A 20,494-nucleotide genomic window follows, 5' to 3' on the forward strand; every position below is an offset into this window, starting at 1 on the left:
CTGCGACATGAATGATCCAAATTAGTGCCAAAGTTGAAGAGCTGCTATAAAGCAATGACAGCCATCGGCCCCAGCACACCTAGCGCCTCTCTCAATCCCTGTGCTGCCTCACACCATTAGGCCTTAAATCGTTAGGTACTTAATCACTAATACACTCCTGCCAAGGAATTATCTTGAAAAGGATGCCCGGAGGTCACCTAGTCCAATATCCTGCTCAAGCAGGATTAATTTCAGAGTTCTTAGTGCTAGGGAAGAGCAGTGTTTAAACAGATGCTATCCTAAAATGAAAGGCCCAATACAAGGACGATTGATACAAACATCAGCAACATGTAGCTGCATCAAAGCAGTGATAAAGAACTGTGCACAGAAACCTCACCTGGTCCTATCCTTCTGCCCCTAAGTTCTAACTGTGGCTCTGTCTCATGGCCAGAGAGACTAACTTCTTAAACCAGAATCTGAGACACTTTGCTTCTCTTCACTCCACATACCTGTAAAAAGTTAGCACAGACCCCAGACAGAATCTGGAGTAAGATTTGGAAGAAGGGAGGAGTTTATTAATCAAATATCACTGAAATGACCCAATTTCTACTTTACTGAATAAATCTGAGCATGCAGTAACATACTGGAGCAAACACTCCCTTCTTGAGGGCCCTTCAGCGTCACCCCATTCAATCCAGCAGACCAACATCAAATTCCAGCACCGCACAATAAGAAATTCTTCACCAGTTATAAACCCCTGGAAGTTAATTAACCACTGTGCCATTTTCAAGTGCCATAATAAAGCTACCATCTTCACCCTTCTTCCTTGAGATGAAAGAAGTAACTTACATTTACCACAATCTTGAGTGGCTTTTGAATGGAGGAATACTGAAGAATTCCATTCCAGCTCACAGAAGCAGGCCACATACCATATTTTCGTCAAACATGCACCAATGCGCAAGCTGACCACCTCAGGGAGCTGATACAAAGCAAGGACATCTTCCAGATAAGGAGAACAGGATTACATACTCACTTGGAAACTACATCAGGGCACACAGTACAGGAAAGGAAGGTCTGTGTCCCCCCAACACACATTTTCATCAACTCTTATGCTGGCTCTAGCATACATGTAGATCAGTTTTCAGCTAAATCAGTTCCTTGATCCAACTCATCCCACAACTATGTGAATGCTGGTGCAAGGGAACGTGGCAAAACATAAGACCAGAATTCCTTTCATTGGCAACCCAGATTTACATTATGACATTACCTCTGGAGAAACACCAGGAGATGTGGTCAAGAAATGGATCTCTTCCATTCCAGAAAAACATTGATGTGCCTCACAAGAACAGTCTGTATGAATGTACACTATCAACACAACCATGGGAACTCATAAAAGGCCTCTGAACACTCAAGAGGCCAGTGCAATGGCTCTGACCAAGTCTTTATCAGTGGTGTATATTTTAAAAACCAGTTGAGGCACCATTTTTACCCTGCCTGCACCATGGAGTAAACATACTTTTAAATAGTTGTTACCTAACAATCCAGTATTAGTTCCCTTTTTAATCACAAATTTTGGAAATGACCCCTGCTCCTTATATTCCCGAGATCTGTCATTTCACAACCATTCAACTATTTCTTTTCCTTCTTTCTTCTACTAACTCATCCAAACAGGCCCCAAAGAAAACCAATGGATGCTGCAAAGCAAATGCTGAAGAGTACTACTCAAAGCCTGCTGTCAAACATACAAAATAAAATAGGGAAAAATATTCTTCACTTTAATAGCAGTAACCTGATCTGCACAGTCAAACAATGGGGGCCAACATCCCCTGTATTCTTCTAAGAGAGCAAAACAGACATGTTCCAGGCGCCACAAAGATTTTAACTGCATCTGTCATCAATCATTAGAATGCAGGAAATAAATCCAAGATAATATGTGCCATGCAAATACCTAAACCCCTACTCTGGCACTGTGGGTTTATTTATAGATCATCTGCCAGGGTGAGCTACCAGAGCCAAGTGTGAACTACAGGACTCAATCCATTCATGACTCTACTCATAAAGGAAACGATGTGATTAAGGGCGTGTGTGTGTGTGTTAAAAATACACAAGATATTCATTACCCAGACATAACTGGTTTCACATTAATGACAGCCAAATAGTCCAGGATTCACAAAGAGGAATTAACTCTTTTCAAATTCCCTTTATGAATAAGATTAGCTATTAAGTAGGATATTTATTGATCCAACTTACCAAGAGAAACTCACTACAGGTACATCTGTTAACAATTTTAAAGCAAAGCACAGTAACCTCATTTTCCAAATCAGAATCAGGAAAGGCAGACCAAAAAGAAGGGCTGAATACTTTTACTGGAAAACTTACTTAAAATGTCAAAAGTATCCAAGCAACCCAATTCTGAGGTTCTTATGGCTCCTACCATTCTATTATCCAAGCACCTTAAATCATTCTATATATTCATATTCACAGCACTGTACTTAAAATAAGGAGGGATTACTCCCAGTGCACTGGCAGGAAATTAAGCTACAGAGAGGACAACCTGTGTGAGGTCAAAGGAAAGGAGCAGTAGAGCAGGTGCTTAACCCCAGAAGCTCTGGTCTGGTCTGCAGGTGAACCTCAGTGAGGACACTCCCTGTCTCTCTCTGCCTTCTGGAATTACACATGAATTCAGAGAACTGCCCACACTCCTGTAACTCAATGCTGCTATCATCTCTCAAGGGTATCTTCGCTACTCCTGAAAGCACTGAGGTCTCAAGAACAGGATAGGCGGCAAGCCACAAGGTCAGATTCTTCTCCCAGCCCTGACCTGGGCGACCACATCCCAGCCAGCAAGGTGCGACCACAAACCAGATAGCAGCAACCGCACTGGGGGGACCTGTGACAGGGAGAAGGCCACAAACAAGAAGGGAAAAAAGGTGGAAAGCTGTGGCTCAACTATTAAAATAAAGCCAAGAACCGCTAACCTGGGTTACTTGTTCACAGAACAAAGAATGATAGTGGCTCCAGGCCTTCCTGATAGAGCCATACCGGAAAACAATGCCTAACAGACAGAATTCAGGCTTAAGAAAAACCTGCCCTGGAGACAAAGGCACACTAACGGTACAAGGCAGCACAAAGCTACCTGCAGCTTTGCTAGAATAAGCCTCGCTTCTCATGCAAAAACTTCCCTTAACTCAGTTTCCTTCCTTCCAAAGAAAACCCTCCCAGGTAAGCTGGGAGAACTCAAACCAGAGAAGTGAACACAGCTCAGATGAGCATTTATAACCTGCGTTTACAAAGACTGTGTGTCTGCTTTTACTACAAGGAGTAAGCTTTACACACTTACAAGAAATCCATCATGATGTCTTCTTCCCCAAATTGCCTCCCCTTACTCACCAGACCTCCAAAAGTGTTTTTTTGGAGAACAACCAGCAAAGCACAGACTAACACCCACACTTCCTGAGTCCCCATGACACACACAAGTAAATGCCACTCTTGTCAGGACACAGGAATTTTGGTTTAACTTTGCTGCATGACTACTCATACCTATCCATAAGCCTAACCCCGGCAGCTCAGCTCCCCGTAGATTCTGAAAGACACTGAAGGGCACACATGCAGGAATCACACAGGCCAAAGTGCTAGGTCAGGGCTGAAGCCCAGCAAAAGCACCGGGTGCTGCCTCTCGGAGGCAAGATGCTAGCCGTGACCCCTTCTGCAAGCGACACAAAGGCTCCAGGCTCCACAGAGCTCAGGCTCCCAGCAGCTTCTGCAATATGCCACCGCTTAGCTGCCCAGCTGCCTGCCACTCACTCACCCCCGAGGAACTTCGGGACCAGCGTTTCTAGAGCAGCAAACAACCTATACTCAGGGCTTAGACGCCTCAGACCTTCTACATCCAGTACCACCGCCGCCCTCAAACGGCTCCCAGTGAAGGGCAGCAGGGCCGGTAGACGAGGGAAGGGAGCACCTGGACAACCCAGGCTCGCCCGCCCTATCGCCTGGTCTCGCTCAGCCCCAGCGCTGAGGGGGGGCCGCCCAGGCCCCGTCAAACTGGCCACGAGGCTGGGTGCGGGCCCAGCTCCAGCTGAAAGCCGCACACCAGGCGCAACACGACCCGGCAACAGGACACAGGCCGCAGTCAGCCCCACGTGCGAGTCCTAAGGCCCCGCGACAGCGGCGCCGCGGCTCAGGGCCTGCTCCCGTGCAGAGCCGCCCGCCCGATGACCCCTCCCTCCCGACCCCCCCTCCTAGCCACGCCGCCGCTCCCGGTGCCGCCACACCGCTCCCCGCTCCCAGCCCGCGCACCTCCGAAGGCCTGGGCCCCGGCGCCCTCCTCCCGCGCGCATGAGCAGTGACGCCACCACCCGCGGGCCCGCCCATCGCTGTGCAGAGCCGGTGCCGCTGCGCCGCTCCCCGCCCACCCCGGGGCCCCGCCCCGCGCCCAGCCGAACCGAACCGAGCCGAGCCGAGCCCAGCGGGGCGCTCGCCGCTTGCTCCTGTGCGCGGCGCAGCGCGGTACCGCAGCGCCCGGCCCGCCGGTAAGAAGCGGGACGGCGGCCCCGGAGAAACCAGTACGCGCCTGACACCGGGTAAGTGAGTCGTCGGCGAGGCGGGCTGCGACACGGCAGGGCGCGGCGGCCGCGGCTACCTTCAGGCCAGGCGGGCCCCGGGCCGCAGCGGGCCGGCGCCTCGGTGCTTGCCGAGATGGGGGGGCTGAGGGAAAGGCAGCGGCCACATCTCCGGGCGGCGAGGGCAGGGCCGGGCGGCGCTGCCGTCGCGCGGAGCCCGTCAGTGGGGGCGGCCGGGCGGGGGGCGCCGCTGCCATCTTTGGGGCGGAGTGGAGCGGGCGGGGGGCGCGCCCGGGTGCGGCGCCCGCGGAGAGGCCTGTGCTGCCAGCCGAGGCCTGCCGGCGCTGCGTGGAAGCGCGGCGGGGGGATGTTCCGGGGGTTCTTGACCGTCCTGCGCCGTGGTCCTCGGTTCGGCCGCGGCTGGGTACCGTGGTTTCTGCGCCCCGGGGGTCGTCAAACCGCCGGGTTTCTGTGGGGTGGCACCGGCTACCATCTCACCCGCGATCGCGTCGGAGGTGCTGAGCCTGCTTTTGTGCGTGCTGGAGAGCTGCCTGTCCTCCAGGCATCGCTGTGGCGGAGAGCAGCAGGGAGGCAGGAGTGATGTTTCAAGGGTGGGAGCAGCAGGCTGGTACCGCCCTGCCTCTCATACCCTGGAGAGCTTAGCAAGGAGCTATCAGATAGGGCGTCTGTCCATTGCTACGTAGTCAGGTAGTCCTTTTCTGCTCTTGTCTTGGTCGCCATTCCCTCCAAATCAGCAAACCATGGTTTCTCCTCCTGTCCTAGAATGCGCCGTGTGTGGAGCTACCTGCTGGAGGCATCATGCCAGAAATCTATGATGAGGTTGCAGTCAGCCCGGTGCTCAGAGCAGGTTTGATAGCTCTCAGCTGGATGGAGACCAAGTGTTTGGGGAATTTGGGATTCTGGGCACCTCCCTTCTCTGCTCTTCCCTTAATAGTAGGTAGGAGATGGAAGCAATAGGCTAATCGGTGTATGCTCAGGGTGGCTAATGTAGTTGTTCATGGTCCCTGAGGAGCCTACCCCCCAGATTTGTCTGTTACGGTGGAAGTGTCCTCCTCTGGAGTAAGTACATATGGAAAAACACCAGCTGCAGAACAGGAGCATCCAATTAGCAGTGGTCACAAAGCCACCAGAGGGTTGTAGGGCACAGGCAGGTGCCTCTTGGATGGTCCTGCAGATGCCCCACCTGGGCGTGGGACAATGCCTTCACAAGTGCAGGGACTGGTACTCTTCCCCTCCAAACACTCATGCTGTATAGTCCCTTATAGCCTTTATTCTCTTAACACTCTGAGAGTGGAAAGCTCAGCTCAAAACCAAGTTCAGGAGGACTCTTCAAACCAAAAATAGCAAAGCATTAAGGACGTTGCTTCTAATGATGGCAATTATCTGGTATCTACCTAGGAAAGGCCTTTTCAACTCAAGCCTTTTAGTGATAGGAACGCATATTGCCTTTACAGGGAGAGAAGCCTTTTCGGCAGTCTTCACCTGGGTACCATAGGAGCAAGACAAACATGAAAGAAGATGCCTTTGAGGGGGTTGGGAAGGCACTCTCCTTTGGTTCATAAGTATGTTTTGTTGCACTCTTAGCTCTATTTTTGTCTGTTCCTGTCTTCGGTAACCTTGGAAGGACCTGAAGCTACTGTTATTTTCTGAGGGTGTCGGTTTCCTTGTCAAGAAGGCATTGCCGTGGGGCTTTGCAATGCTCCATGTTCTTCCCTTTGACCAGAGTGTGGTGCGACTATCCTGAAATGTCCTGAAGCTGTGAGTTGAGTCAGGAAAAGAAAAATACCGAGGGCTTTGCTTCTTGTTTGTTTGCGTTGTGGGGTTTATTTTTTTTCCTTCAGGGCTTTTAAAATATCCTTGGTGATATTTTCTTGCTTTCTTCAGCAATGAAATGGGCTAGGAGCTTGCTTGGGTTTTGGTTTGTTTTTTTTTTTATTTTTGATAAATATCCCCATGAAGCTGCTTTGTTGTGGGAAGTAGGACTGTGGAAATCCCAGGTAGGGTGAGGTTTGCAATGAAAGCCTGAGAGCTGGCAGTGCTGAGGGCCTGCTTTTTGTCTGCTGCTAATTATGCTTTCCTTGAGCCCTGGAGTGACATAGGTCACGGGGCCCCGCAGTGTCCTGCCAGCGGCTCCTCTGACACCCTCCCCGTGCGCACCGAGGTGAACCCAGCCCGGGTCTCTGTCTGCAAGAGCCCCATCTCCGTCCTGAAGGCCAGGGTGAGGCTGTGTGCTGGGGACCACGGGGCTGCGCAGGCGGCACCTCCCACTCCCGGGAAGGACAGCGGGACCTGCGCTGTCTGACGTGAAGCCTGCGCAGCCGTGGGGCGCCTGCTTTGTGCCGGAGGAGATACCCCGCACGCTGTGCATTGCAGACGGTGCTGGTTATAGATCCTGTGCCTGATTTACATCTCAAAGCATCTCGGAGCTACGCGGTGGGTAAGGATGGGCAAGAATGATGAGGCTGGGGCTGGATATTTGCCGGGGCTTTCTGTGGTGCATAGATGAGACAAAATGATGGGAATGTTTGGCAAATGGAGATTGTTTCCGTGTCCTTGAATGACAGTACTGTGAAGGCTTTTTTAATCTAGCAGCTGCTTTCCAATGGGTGGGAACCAAGGAGAGGGGGAGCAATCCTTGGTGGCAGCCCCTCCACCTGCTTCTGCCTTACCTCCTTCCTGCCAGTGAGAGCTTGCTTGGCAGCCTGCTGTTCTGAGCCCAGCAGCCATCCTGACCTCCCACCCCCACCCACCTGGTGGCTCTGTGGCGAGCAGCTGGTGTGCCAGCCTGCTGCCTCTTCTCCTCTCTGCCTCTTGAACAAGGAGTTGGAGGCCCTGCTTGGAGCCTGAAGCAAAAGGGTAGGTTTGCTACTGCCTCAACTGGCTCTGCAGGGTCCCAAGTGTTGTCTGATGGCTCGGGAGGGAGGCTTTGCGGGGGGAGCAGCAGAGCCCCGAATGGGCTGTGGCCCCTGGGATGCTGCTGCCTAAGTCAGAGGAAGATTCTCCGGTGTTTGATCTAAGCACAGCTGTCTGCTGTTCCTCCTGGCTCTGCAAATGAGCCTGGGGAGCTCAGAGCTTGCTTGCAGGTTTCCAGGCAGGATGTATCCCTCCATCACTTTGATTTTTGCAAGTGTGTGGCTGGTCCTGATGCTCTGGCTTTGAGGGGCCATGGCATGGGGCATGCTCATCTCTGTGCTCATCGTGGAAGTGCCTGCTGCCTGGAAATGCAGCCTTCAGCCTCTCTCCTGTGCCCTGTATAGCTCAGGCTCTTGTTGGGAAGGACTCCTTGTCTCACCAGCCATATGGTGAGCTGTGTGCAGGAGCTGTCCCGAGCATGGACTTCTCAGGAGGCATCTCTCTGCCTGCAGCCCTCAGCCTGTTGGCAGCTCTCTAACTCAGGGGAGGCAGGGGGGAGGGCAGGCCGGTGCATTGGCTAGAAAGTTGGTTAAAAGGAGAAAAACAGAAATCAGGAAATGAAGAAGAAGCATGCATGTGTGTATGCACTCTGCAAGAGAAGGGGCAAGATTGGTGAAACTGGTGCCAAGCTTGTAGAGCAAAGGCTTGCAGTATGAAATGGCTTTTCTGAGCCTGCAGGCCTGCGGTTGGCACTGCCTTCTCCCTTCATGTCTGTCCAGCATGGAGCTGAGTGTCTGCCCTCTGCTCCAAATAGACATCAGCTGCAGGAATCCCGAGACTCTTGCTAAGTGTGAGACGCTGAACATTTTCATTTGTGCTTCTCTGTGCAGTGCTTGCTGCCCTTCCCAGGGCTGTCTCTGCATGCTCATTATGTGTTCCCTGCACATGATCGCTGAGCAGTGTTAGAAATACCCCTGTTCCCCCCATGGCCCTTGCATATTGATATGCATGCCTGCTGTTCTCCCTCTTGTGCTTTCAAGTCCCTTCCTCCCCATCCCTCATAAAAACAGGTGGGGGAGTGGGAATGCTCTCCCAGTGTCCCTGTGCTCTCCTTAAACCAAGCTCCTATAGTGGCTACACAGCTTATATAGGCAAGATAGGCATCCTGCCAGCATAGCCTACTGCATCGTTTGAGCAAGATCTCCTGTTCTTGATGTGCTTTGGTCTAATTGGTGATGCCAGCAGCTTCTGCCCACGTGGTTATTGTGCTGGGAAGAGAGAGAGGTCTTGTTTTATGAGTGCTGCTTTTCCCCAGAGAAATTGGCAGTTGGTAGTACAGGTCTGGCTTAAAGCAAGGTTTGAAGATTCCTATTTGTGTTGCCCAGTCTGGGAAGATCTTTGTGCTATTGCATTAAAGAAAGGGGCCGGATCTCTTAAGGGACTGTGTATCTGAAAGGCAGTGTATTGCATCAGCACCAGGAGAAAGCAGTTGCAGGCAGGATTTATGTATGCCTGTTTTCAGTATGTTCTGCAATTGCTTTCCTGAGCCATCGCCACCTCTGAGCAGCAAGCTGAAAAAAAAACCCTGCTTTTCTCTGGCTGGGATTAATCGCTCAACTCCCTGTGCATATGGTCTAGACTCCCTCTGTGTGAAACCATTGAACTCTGGAGGCTCTCGGGTGATGCTGGTAAAGCTGACATCTATCTTCTCCAGGATGACTGCATATGCAGGTTGGTGATTTGGTTTTGTTGGGTTCATGTGATCTCTATGCTTGAGACATAAACCTGGAAATGAACTATTGTGCGTCTGCTGAGCTGCAGTAGCTGCCCAAGGTCTCACTATTAACCCACAACACAGAAAAGGCAGCTTGATTTGGCATGGGTTGCAAAGTTATAAATTTGGGAGAAATAAACCGGATTTGTGCTGGATGTGAAACTCAGTATGATCTCCCAGCTAGGGCAGAAGGAGTTGATGCAGCTATTGGATAGAAGAAAGAATCGGCTTCTACATGGAAAAGAGGAACAATAAAATGTGACCATAAGAAATTTGTCCTCACCTTGGAAAGAAGGTCTGAGTACAAAGTTCTTAAAGGAATTAATGTTAAAAAGCAAATCCAAGCATAAATTGGAACAAGTAGCAAGACTTTAGGTAAAGTAGATGTGGTCATGTGGGCAAAGTTTTGTACAATTTCCCTGAAATTACTTAAAGGATAGACTTAAGGCAGCTTTTGCATGGTGAGCAGCCACCTTGGAGAACATCTGGTATTTCAAGGCTTGATCCCTTGAAATACAAGGAGAAAGAATGGCACTACAACAGGCTGTTTAAGCAATCTGGAATCAACAGTTAAGCAGTTAGTGTGTATCTTGTTAAGGAGGTGGGAGAATGTGCTGATTAAAAATCCACCAGTGTGCGTTTATCTGGCACGTACAGTGTCAAGTTGTCAATACCCTTACCTGAAAGGATGCCTCGCCCAGTGGCTGAGCAGGGCTGATAGATGTAATACATCTTGACTTATGTCAATCTGTGCTACTGACCCAAGGGTCAGCCTCATAGACAAATGAGGAAGGGGCAGGAGTAAAGAAGAGTCCCTCAGGTGGACCCACAACCAGTTAAAAAGCTGGACTTGGAAGGGTTGCTGTCTGGTAAGGAGACCCCGACTAGATGGGACAGGAGAAAATGTTGGTATCACCAGAGTGTGGGAGTAGGGTGAGTTAGTGCTCAAAGAATCTCATCATATTCTTTGGTGCAAGCCTGGCAGTTAGTGCGAAGTGTTTGATGCTTGCAAGGGCATCAGTGAGTAGCCCCTGAATGAGACTTTACTGATGTAGAAGGTTCTGGGAAGACTGGTACTAAAATACACTGTCTAAATCCAGTGTCAGTACGCAGAAAAGGATGCTGAAAATTTGAAGAGAATGCAGAAAAGAGTTACAAGATAATCTGAGGGCTGGAGAGACAGCTTTATGGTGAGAAACATAAGGAGATCAATCTGTTTATCTAACCAAGAAAAGATTACAGTGAGACTCGCTTATCCTGCGTAAGCATAACGTATCTTGTGACTGTGTATCATTAGCTTGGTAGGATAGAAATGCCAGGCCATGAAGAGTAGCAAGAAAAAACCATGGTGAGATGCTGGGGCTGTGGTCACCTGGGCCATGCACCCAGTTCTGCCTTCTCTTGCACAGGTGGAGAGCTCTGTCTTTGCCTGTCGCTGGTTTCTCAGCTCTCCGGGGTTTCAAAGCTCTCCTTGTTTGTTGCTCCTGCCTTGGTATCCAAGCCCTTTCCTTGAGACTCCTCTAGTTTAAGAGGAGGCATCTCCAGTAAAAGAAAGCACTAGTCTGGACCCAGCTGATGTAGGGTGATGCCCTGGCAAACCTATGCCTGCTCTCTGCATGTGCCTCCAAAATTACTCTTTGCCTTTCCTTGCCCCAGCCCATCGTCTGCCTCTGAGTGATTTCTAGCATCCCTTCCTCTGTAGCACTTGGCTGCTTTGCCGAAGAAAGAAGGTACCTGGGAGCAGCCAGCATCTACCACCGCTCCAGACTAAGTGCCATAGCTGGTGAAAATGATGAATGGAACCAAATGTCATCCTTGCCTCTGGTTCCTGCCAGCCTGCAGTTCAGTGCTCTGTCACTTAGGGCTGCCAGTTTATTTAGGGTCATTACACCATTTTTCAGTCCATGAGGTGATGTTTCTGCCTTAGCCTGATGAACAAACCTCGACTGGGTGAGATGCTGCAGCAGATGGCTTGTTAAAATCTTACTACATCCATGACTTCCCTTTCACCCACTAATGCTGTGATGCTGTTAAAAATAAAGATGATCCAGTGTGCCTGACAGGATGTATCCCTTGTAAATCCCTGCTGCCCAGTGCTCCTGGAATCTCACACTCTCTTATCTTCATGTTTTAATATTGCCTGGGGTAGGAGGGGAATTTCAAAGCTAGTAGATAGCTCCTGACTATGGTTGTGAGTCAGGGGGAAAGCAAATGCTTTGATAAGCTACGAGAGAAGGGGGAGAAATCCCCATGTTTCACTCCTTTGGTTTGTTTTCTCTCAAGCTTTGTTCCATTTGATGTGAGCAGAGCTTTGACTGTAGGGAATAACCCCAGTAAGCATTTGTCCTTTCCTCTGGGACAGCTGCTACAGGGTGGAACAGCCCAAGTAGCTTCAGAAGAGTGTTACGGAGCAGCAGCCGTAGGTCAGCCCTCCTCTGGTGGGTATGAGGTGAAGGATGTGCCTTCACGAATCAAAGGCATAAAAATATGGTCTGGGCTGTGTCTGTAGGGTGCATTAGGTGCTTCCTTCAAAACACGTGCAGCTTCTGGCCTGCGTGATGTGTAGGACTGCCTGTTTTGATTGCTCTGCTCATACATTATTTTGGCAAAAATGCTCCTGCTTCCCAGCCTGGCTTTCTTTCACCACCTCAAAGCAGAAGCAGTTTTGCCTGTATAACTGCACTTCCATCAGTGCAGCAGACTTACACCTGTGCAGACATGTTGATGGCTTGGGTCTTTGCCTTGATGTCTGACCCAGCTGTGCTCACAGATGTCTCTGGAGTTGGCTTGGTGCGAAAGATCAAACAGGACCTCTAGCTGGAGCTCAGAAATAAGGTGAAGAAAAGAGATGGGGCAATCAAAGTAGAGAAGTGTGCAGTTTTAATAAGCCTGTTTTCAAAATACATGGGAGTGACTGACGTCTGGGTAGGAAAGCAGTGCTGGAAGTGTGTGGCTGATAAAGAGAAAACAAAGGAGTCAGTTTTGGAAGAAGGGGGCTTTGCTATTTGGACTGCCGCACATGTGTTGTCTCTTGTTTGCACTGCATTTCTTCAAGCAATGAAAGCGATTTTAAAACCTAGAGTTGAGTGAAGGTAGACTCCAAGCCATCCAAGCAGTGATGGAAGTAAAGCTGGTGGTGCTGTGGACGAATGGGTCCACGGACTGGAAGCTCCCAGCCTAGTCCTGAAAAGCTACTGCAGGGTGGTAAGCTTGTCTGGCCCCTGCCTGCTCTTCCCTTCCCCCTGGCTGTTTCCAGCCTGTCAGTCATTCTGATCAATGTGTAATCGCCTCCCAGCATTTCAGAGCCCCCCTTGACTTGCAAGGTCTTAGTGATTGTGAAGTTCACCCTTCCCACCAACCTGTCCTTGAAGAGCTGGCTCTGGAGGCTCCACGCAGAGATCTGGGGCAACACCTTTTCCTCCTATCCCAGCACTGGAGCACAGCTGCCTTGTGATTCCTGTTCTGCCTCCCCACTTAGACCTGTACGCATTTTCATGCTCCATTTTGCCTGCAGGAGCCTCATGCCAGGTGAATTTCAGGATCAGTGGGAGATTGAGATTCAAACACGGCTGGAGGGGAGTAGTTTGAGATTGGTTGGTTATTTTACCTGCCTATACTTCCTAAGGCATGTGTGTTGGGGATGATGGGACAAGAACCAGGTCATCCCTTGTTAACCCAGCAGGTGAAAAGATCCAGAAGGAGACCCTCCTGCCTTCCGTGCCAGGGGAGGAACCTTCTGCTCCTTCCCCAGCTCTGTGTTACTATCAGTACTGCAGATCCCAAAGGGAATAGCAGAGATGTGGTTTATACGTTCCTAATCCAGTGACTGGATGCTGGGTAAGAAGAGCAAACCACACAAAGTGATCAGCATATATGCTGTTCCTGATGGAATCCCCTTGTAAGGCTGGGGATTGGCCTGGTCCTGATGTAAACCTGAAGTCCTCCCCAGGTAGGGAAGAAAGGGAAGGACTAAAGGGGAAAAGGTGACAGTGGAGACAAATGGGTAGCAGGAGGTGACATGTAGGAGCCATGTGAGGCACAGAATGAAATAAATGCTGTGGATGGGGAATGGCAGAGCATCCTGCAGCACCACTGGTCTCACAGGTAGCCAAAGGCAGGCACAGCCCACGGATAGGAGAGGCCATGCTGGGGCTGGCAGGGGTCCTGTGACTCAGGCCACGGGTGGATGGGGAGTGTTTCATTCCTTCTTTCTTGCTTTTAGAGACAAACTTGCTGCTCAGTGCCACTTCCCTCTCCCTCCAGGGCAGGGGGCAAACCTCATTCTGAAGAGCCTAAGTGCTGACCTTGGATGGAAGATTAAACCAGCAGCAGCAAAACTTCCTAAGGTGCACTGGAGTTGACCTGAGCTGGCAGAGGCAGTGTGAAGCTTGTGTACTCGCAGTTACCCCTCAAACAATGGGGAAACCATTCAGAAACATCTTTGGTTTTATCCTGTAGTTGATGCTCTTGAGCAGGGACAGGACAGGTGTTGCTCACCCAGAAGAGGGGTAAATCCAAAAGGAATGGGCAACAGTGCCCTGCTGCTTCCCCAGACCTCACCAATGGGAGCAGAGGACCGTAGCTTCAGGACATACCCTTCATTCCTAGTAACTCAATAGGGATTTTGGCTGACTGTAAGTGAGGGTGCAAGCAGCAAGAAATACTTGTGTGCTGCTGGTTATGTCTAATCTGGAAAGTGGACTGTCTTTCCAATGCTCATGAATTAATTGTGTGATCTCCCTGGGAGGGGTTTATATGATTCCAAAGGACAGAAGCAGAGGCACTGGGTATATCAGCAGCATGCTGTCGGACATGCAGCCGGTCTGGGTGGGATGAAGAGCAGAGCCAGGATGTCCTGCATCGTGGTTCCGTGCTGCTTCACTGCTGCACTCTAAAGCAGTGCTGACAGCTTGCCCTGCGACTGGAGATGCTGGAGGCAAGCTGGATGTGTGAGCAGCAGGGATTGAGTCAGTGCTGGGGGTGAGTGAGTTGGTGCTGTGAGGAGGGGGTGGGCTGGGACATGGGTGGGAATGGCCTGGAGCTGTCACATGGACACGTGGGAAGCTGGCAAAGAGTGGGGGCCCAGCAGCAAACACCATGGTGAGTCAGGAGGTGAGGATCATCCTGGGCATGGACAGCACCACTGGCTGGTGCCTCAGCCTCTGGCAGTGCATTGAGTGCAGAAGTCTGTACCCTCACTGAGACCATAGCTTGTGGGTGGGGAGAAACCATGTTGAAAGATGTCACATGAGGGAGAGCTGTGTGCATGGTTTGTAGCTGAAACTCATGCAGTTGACCTGTGATGATGTCTCATATTCCCTCAGCTAAAGCAGTGTGGTTTAGGCACAAAACTGCACTTCAAGCCTTGACTGAATATACACCCAGCTCCAGCTGAGGCTTTCTTGTAAAGCCCCTGAGCCTCCTTGAGCCCACTAGGAAATGTTAAAAACTCAGATATTGATCTAGCCTCTTAAAGTAAATGTACATCCTTGCTGGGCTGTTTGGGACTGGTAAGTGCAATAAGGGAGACTGATCCGGGAAATGGCAGAAGAATGGAGCCAGGAGGTCCATTACCAGTTTGGTAGGTAGAAGAGGTGTTGGCTGTTTGAGGGCAGGAAAGCAATAACTTTCTTGAAGACAGAGAGGAAAATATGAGGCTCTAAAAATGAGCCTGGCATTGGGAGATGGCTGGATGCAGCCTGGAGGGAGGAACGGAAAATGTGGTGGTGTCTCTGGGAGGAGCCCCAGGGCCTGGCACTGGTTGTTTTGCCTGGATGGACTTCAAGACTGTGACTGGCCACCGTGTGGGTGTGCAGCTCAATAACAGTACACAGGGTCTGTTTCCAGCCACCCAGGAAGGGGGATAGCCTGAGCATCAGAGAAAGTCTGCAGAACTGAAGGTGCCCTAGGAGGTACTCATTTCATGCCTTCTGTTGTTCAGAAGCATATTCGTAGACAGTATGCCAAATATGAGACACTGCTATGGGGGCCTGGGGTTCTAATCCCTTTCCTCCCCCTACCCCACTTTAAGACCTGTTGCAAACTTTGTTGTGGTCACCTCTGCCCACTGCTGAAGGCTGGTATCATTAGTGCCTCAGATGTCCTTGCTTTGTACAGGCCTCCACACTGAACTCTACCAAGAGGTGCTGAACATGTGCAGTGATGGAGCAACCATCATCAGAGCGGAGCCTGGATGAGCAGCACAGAGCAGGCTGCAGGGGGATGCTGGTGCACTCCTGTGTGCTCAGTCTGATTTCACCCTTTCTCAGGAAGATCTTCCCAGACCTTAAGGGTCTGGTGTAAAAAGAATGCTGAGTGTGCATTTGAATCTGCTTGCATTGGTGAGGGAGCTGCAGGTGATCAGCTGTGCTGCAGTACCCAGCCCTAAGTAACCCTCCCACAGTCCCCTCATCTTCCCATGACAGGAGAAAGGTCCCTTGTTCATGCTTCCTTGACTCATCCTCCGCTTCTAACAAGAGTGCTTGGTGTTGGTAAACAGCATGTTATAAATAGGCAACTGATGCTATGCTGGGAGGAGTTTTGTCTGCTGGTAAGCACAGGCATAGTGGGACCTGGGCCTGGAAGCTGTGAGCTTGGCTGGCAGGCATGCGTAGACACTGGTGACCCCTTGTCAAGTGGCTGTTGTGGATGTGGCTCGGGGAAGTTTCCTAAGCACCAGCTCTGTCCCCCTGGCCCTGGGAAGCCATCCACAGCCTCCCACCCCTACCAACATGTGAACGGGGTCATTGGAGAGGAGGTTTGAAAGCAGCTAGGATTCAGGGGGAAGAAGTGAGATGGTGATGGCTGTGTTGGGCTACAGTTATCCCTGAAGGGCTGCAGGCGTTTCATGCAGGGTCCGAGGTACCGAGCCAGTAGCAGTGAGGTAAAACTTGGTCTTGGTAGCTGTTGGCTTCTTCCTGTTGAGGTAGTCCCAGACTCGGGAGAAGGTATCTCGTATACCCAGGTATACTCATATACCCAGAAGCCAGCATCTGGGCAAGACTGAAGATGAGCAGATGACTGCCCCAGGCTGCTTTGCAGGGCCCATGGGCGTCCCAGGTAGAGGGCACCAAGTGAGGGATCTTGTTTTTGTTGCTACCTGGTGTGTGACTGTGCCCCTTGGGGAGCAAGTGTTGGCCTCAAAGCACTGCTGGGGCTGTGGATTCCTGATGTGCTGCAGTAAAGCAGGCAGCCCTCAGTGTGGAGCCCAGCAGAGCTGTGTGTGGCAGGGTAGGTCTTGAAAGTCCCAGCAGTGACCCTGACGGGATGTGTCCTTCTGCCTCCAGACCCAGCAGTCAGTTCCCGGAAGCCATGCCTGGTGGCTGGCACTGCCACCTCAGCAGAGGCCTGATTTCCTTACGCCAGGATTCCTTGCAGGCTCTCATCAGGATGCCGGTTGGGTGGCGTAAGAGGAGGGCAGGGTGCCAGGGGTGAAATTCCAGCCTCCCTGCTGGATTATGGAGCTGTGGAAGGATTGCCATGCAAACCTTGGGCATAAACAGGCGGGTAGGATGGCAGCAGCGGGGCTGGCTGCCTAGGAATAGAGGCTGGTGGAGATGCTGCCCTCCTGCATCCCTGTACTTTCCCATTTCAGGTGCTGGAGGAGCAGACCGTGGCTGCCAGGTTTGCTCTGAGGGCAGCCAGGCACCTTACCCTTTGGATGGAGGCTGGCCTTAGAGGTGTGCTCCCAGCCCTTTCAGTGCAGGGTGGAGAGGGAATGTCCCCCCACAGGTGGCTGTGATTCAAGAAGGAGCTGTGAGTTGGCATGCCTGCAGTGCCTCCTGTTAGGGTGATGGGGGGCTGCTGAATTTGTGGCCTTCTCCCCTTTCAGATGGGAGGGTGACTGGGGGAAGGAGCAGCTGGTGGGAGCTCTTGGGAGGGTGGTGGTGGCTTGCAAAGCACAAACTGAACCTGGAAGCTCTCCAGTTTGAGGAGTGGAGACCTTGCTTGGTCCACTGCTCAAATAAGCAGCATTGTCTGTCCTTACTTTGCATTGTCCAGGTCGTGTTTTAAGTCACGTAAACCTAATGCTGCCTAGTGCTTTCCTGTGAAGTATCAGGCAGGCTCCCCTGAGCTGACTGTGAGGTGCTGGAGGAGCCAGGCAAAAGGCACCCCAGGAACAGCCTGATTGGTGTATGAGATGAGGTGGTGTAGCTGCACTTTCTCCATTGATAAAAAGCAGAATGCCCTGAAAGAGGCTCCTGCCTTATCTCCAGGGTGTAGCACATGTCTTTCCACATCATGATCTGAAAAGCAAATGTTAGGAAGCTGCTCCTTCATCATGCATTAATGGAGTTCATCTCTGCCCTTGGTATCTGTAGGTTGCCTGCCCTGGCAGGAGTGCAAGGGTCTCTGGATCATACAGCTGCCTGGGCAGCTCTGAGGTACTTGAGTGCTTTAGTGCAAGAGACATTATCAGAATCCTTCATAACAGTGATGGTGACACAAAGGCTGTGCCGGTTGTGTGGTGGTGTTTGCCAAGAGCCAGGCAGGCCCTGATGCTCACTGTCTGGCAACAAGGTTCACGTTTGTGTCCCAAAGTAAAAATGGGACAGCTAGGATGTTTGGATGTTTGCGGGTATAAATGGGAAAAGAAGATCACCATATAGCAGTTGACACTTGTCAAACTCCTGTGTTTATTTGGAAATGAATAAAAGCTTGGTTTGCCCTCCCGCTTTGAACAGTTTGGGCACCATGGGCAGCAGCTGTGCCGGAAAGAGATGGAAAGTGAGAGGACAAGTTAGGATGACAGGATATAGGGGTTTAGGTTTTTGGCTATGGTACGACTGAAAGAGAACTCTTTGGCCTCTTGGGCTATGAAAGCAAAGGAGTCATGCTGGAGAGCAAGGAGACCACAGTACAGTTATCTCTCTGGCTCTGGCCATATCTGTACTTGGGACTTTTGGGCACAATACAGCTAGAAAGATGCTGACCACACAGAGAGACATCAGCTGTGGAAACAGAGGCTAGAAAGGTGTGCTTGGAAAAATGCTTACTTTGGGGATAGCAGGGGCAGGTGAGATGTCTCCTCACAGCAAGGGGTCTCTGGTCTCCTTGCTGAGAAGGGGGAGCAGTGTTTTTGGAGCAGCAGCAGCAGCAGTAATGAAGTTTGGAAATGGGTTCAGGAGGAGTGGCATACTTTTCATGCTTGCCAGAGCCATTTCTCCATGAAGAGAAGAAAGCTTTCTTATCTGGGACCATTTATTTAAGCAGCCACTAAGAAGTGTGCTGCAGGAACCTACTTCTCATCATCAAAGAAAAATTGTGGTTAAGCTACTTGGTGTTTGCTGCCTCTACCCTGAGACACTCAACTGGGGCTGGGTTGATGATCAGTGCACATGGAGAACATCTGGTGCTTGAAGCAGAGCACAGTGCTCAAGTCTGACCCTTTTTAGGTAAACACTTGAATTTAGCCATGTACTTAAGTTATGATGACTTTAGTGAGAGCGTTTGAAGTGTATATTTAGGAGCTTTCCTGAGGAGGGGAGATTTCTTTCACATGAAGATACTTCAAGAAACATCTTAACAAGCTGAAGCCCATACAGCTGCCAAAGCTGGATTTATGTTGGGAGAAATACTAAGCAGTAACCTCATCTAGGTTATTAATTAATAATTACCTCAGGATGCCGTAATCTACTAATTGTTTTAATACTCCTGCTCTAATGATGTGAAGGCCAGGCAGACTTAATGCCTATAAGGAAAATTCTGGAGGAAACTGCTTGCTGTTGTGTCATTTTATAGTAGAGGCCTCAGCCACTGCTTTAGTGAGTCTTTTCATGCTATACATGCGATGTGTTGTCCTCATCCAAAACAAAGTATGGAACAGCATCCACACCTTCTCCAGTATGTGAACCAGTTTTGTTGTCTGAAGGTACCGTGCTTGTCTTTGGGGTCCACTGGCTCCTATATATTTATCCTGCTCACCTCTGTGATGCTGTACTTCACATTGGTCCATACGGTTGGATGCCTCTTCCATGGAGGGGGAACAGCCAGGACTGTGATTTCTTGGTGGAAACCTATGGCATGCTTTGGTGCATCCTGCCAGTGTTGTGCTGTGTGCTGGTACCCATGTCCAGGGGAGGGTTAGGGCTGTGGCTGTCCAAAATTGAAGACTTCATGCAAGGATGGAGACACAAGATCAGAGATGAGATTCACCTTGCTTGGGGCACTTGGACCCCAGCCATCAATGCTGTCATGCTGTTTTCTTTTGTCATTAGAAGTCATCTGTGGAAGCACAGGATACAGGGGAGTCCTTTGGGAAGGAGATGTGGTGTTGGGAAACAGGGCCAGAATAAGTGATGGGTCTTTGCTTCTGCTGTCACATAAGGGTCAAGTCTGAAGGACTTAGCCTGGCAGCAGAGGTGGTCTGATGAGAGCAGCACCGTTCTGAGCATGGTCACTCCTGGGGCTGCCGCTGCAGCTCCAATCAGGCAGTTCCCCACTGATTTGCATGTTTAGGTGGTGCTTTCCATGGAAGGCAGCCTCCAGATTCACAGGCTGGCTTACAGCAGCTCCAGGCTATGATGCTTAGCTGCTCCTGGGAGTTCTCCAGGCTCAGGCCCATGGAAAGTAGCCACTGCTGGTTTCCTTTCAACACCACAGCCTGGAGGAGCAGAGCCTGGGAGATGCTGTGGCTGCCTGACAGGCATACCTGAGGCGGCTGCCAGGTATTCAGTCTTAGGTCTGTGTGATGCTTGTCCATCTGGGCGGGAGGGCCCTTCCTCACTTCTCCTCCAGCAGCCCATGGTGCACAGTATTTGGTGTGCTCCACGTTTCTTCTGGGGGGACCTCCAAGCTATCTCCTTCATGTCAGGTCAGGATTTCAGTGGTCTTAGTAAGTGTGAGCACCCTGGCTTCAGCAGGGGCTGGGGGCAGGAGGAGTGCAGGTGACCAACTGCAAATCTTCAGTGGACTTTCCTAGGCTTGATATTTGCTTTTGTGGAGCTGAGCTCCATGGATAAACAGTGAGTCAGAGCAGCTTTGCCCAGTTACAAGTACTGTTTCTTTGTTTGTCCTCACATTGAGATGGAGTCTGGATGATGCAAGATTTGCATTGCCACGTCTTGCTGAAAATGCAGTGCCCTCCTCTAAGTCCAAGCAGCCACTTCATCTCACACACCTTTATCTGTGGTCTGGGAGCCGGGCTGCTTGCCTTGAAGTACCACTTTGGTGTTCCTGCTCTCAGCTAGGCGCCGTCGTCTCTGTGCCCAGCGCCTGTCAGGTGCTTTGTTCCATGTTTTCCCAAGCCAGGCCCAACTCCTTTTGCCAAGCCCCATGAGGTGAAGGGAGACCACTGAAAAGAAGA

At 50.8% G+C, this 20,494-nt stretch overlaps 1 protein-coding gene across 3 annotated transcripts in view; it reads left to right on the forward strand.

Annotated features, from left to right (window-relative positions):
• The first annotated feature begins 4,400 nt into the window (after positions 1-4,400).
• TMEM63B (transmembrane protein 63B) overlaps positions 4,401-20,494 on the forward strand; it is a 52,093-nt gene continuing 35,999 nt past the window's right edge. The window contains exon 1 of one of the 3 annotated variants that reach the window (XM_061365949.1): positions 4,401-4,511. The gene's annotated coding sequence lies outside the window, so the exon portion shown is untranslated. Of the gene's footprint in view, positions 4,563-20,494 lie in introns of all 3 variants that reach the window. The other 2 variants (XM_061365947.1, XM_061365950.1) reach the window with 2 other exon arrangements.

Source organism: Neopsephotus bourkii, unplaced genomic scaffold (genome assembly GCF_033783945.1).
Source record: "Neopsephotus bourkii isolate Nb327-2 ecotype Australia unplaced genomic scaffold, CSIRO-AGI_Nbou_v1 NB_1292, whole genome shotgun sequence".
NCBI lineage: Eukaryota > Metazoa > Chordata > Aves > Psittaciformes > Psittacidae > Neopsephotus > Neopsephotus bourkii.